Source organism: Saccopteryx bilineata, chromosome 4 (assembly GCF_036850765.1).
Source record: "Saccopteryx bilineata isolate mSacBil1 chromosome 4, mSacBil1_pri_phased_curated, whole genome shotgun sequence".
NCBI classification, from domain to species: Eukaryota; Metazoa; Chordata; class Mammalia; order Chiroptera; family Emballonuridae; genus Saccopteryx; species Saccopteryx bilineata.
The window spans coordinates 77830505-77831682 of record NC_089493.1 but is presented as its reverse complement, the minus strand read 5'-3'; the positions used below and the strand labels follow the sequence as shown (position 1 = coordinate 77831682).

Genomic DNA, 1178 nt, shown 5'->3' with positions numbered 1-1178 from the left:
GAGGGTGTATTGGACACATCTCAGCCCCACTTCACATCCCTTTGGCCCACTTTTAACTCTAGCTATTTCTGTAACAGCCAGGTGTGACCTTATGGCACTGTGTCTCAGATTCATCAGGAGTCTCTCAGGCTCTGTCTCAGTGTTTCTCTGACCTCCTAGGCACTCACTCATATGCAAACCTGAAAAGAGGGGAGAAAGTCAATACCTACGGGCCAATCTTTGACCACCAGGGACCAAGGTCTGGTAAATAAATGCCCCTCTCATCTCCTTCATGGTGGACAATTCTGAGATACATTCTACTTGGCTTTCCAGGGGGTCGTAGCAAGACCGAGTCCTAGGTGCCCATAATAGTGACCAGCTTTATAACACTTTTTTTTTTTTTTGTATTTTTCTGAAGCTGGAAACCGGGAGAGACAGTCAGACAGACTCCCGCATGCACCCGACCGGGATCCACCCGGCACGCCCACCAGGGGGCGACGCTCTTCCCGCCAGGGGGCGATGCTCTGCCCCTCCGGGGCATCGCTCTGTTGCAACCAGAGCCACTCTAGCGCCTGGGGCAGAGGCCAAGGAGCCATCCCCAGCACCCGGGCCATCTTTGCTCCAATGGAGCCTCACTGCGGGAGGGGAAGAGAGAGACAGAGAGGAAGGAGAGGGAGAGGGGTGGAGAAGCAGATGGGCGCTTCTCCTGTGTGCCCTGGCCGGGAATCGAACCCGGGACTCCTGCACGCCAGGCAGACGCTCTACCACTGAGCCAACCGGCCAGGGCTTTATAACACTTTTTAAAAATTATGTTAATAGATAACATGAAATTTACTACTTTAAGAATTTTACCGTATATAATTCAGTGACATCAAGTACATTCAGTTGTGAAACCATCACCGCTGTCTAGTTGCAAAATACTTTTATCATCCCCCCCCAAAAAAAAACTCATACCCACGTAGCCATCACTCTTCATTTCTTCCTAAGCCAGCCACGAATCTATGAATTTGCCGATTCTGGATATATCGTGTAAATGAAATTATACAATATGCTCCCTTTTCTGGCTAGATTCTTCTTTTAGCACATATTTTTGAGAATCATTCATGCTGAAGCATGTATCAGTACTTCAATCCTTTTTTTTCTTTTGGTAAAACAAAATTTATTAGTACTTTATTCCTTTTCTTGGCAGAATAATATAC

General features: G+C 47.4%; 1 non-coding gene across 1 annotated transcript; it reads right to left on the bottom strand.

The window, feature by feature from the left end:
- Window positions 1-690: 690 nt before the first annotated feature.
- Window positions 691-766, bottom strand: TRNAA-GGC (transfer RNA alanine (anticodon GGC)). The gene has a single exon. It is a non-coding gene; the product is annotated as a tRNA-Ala (tRNA).
- Between the last annotated feature and the right edge of the window lie 412 nt (window positions 767-1178).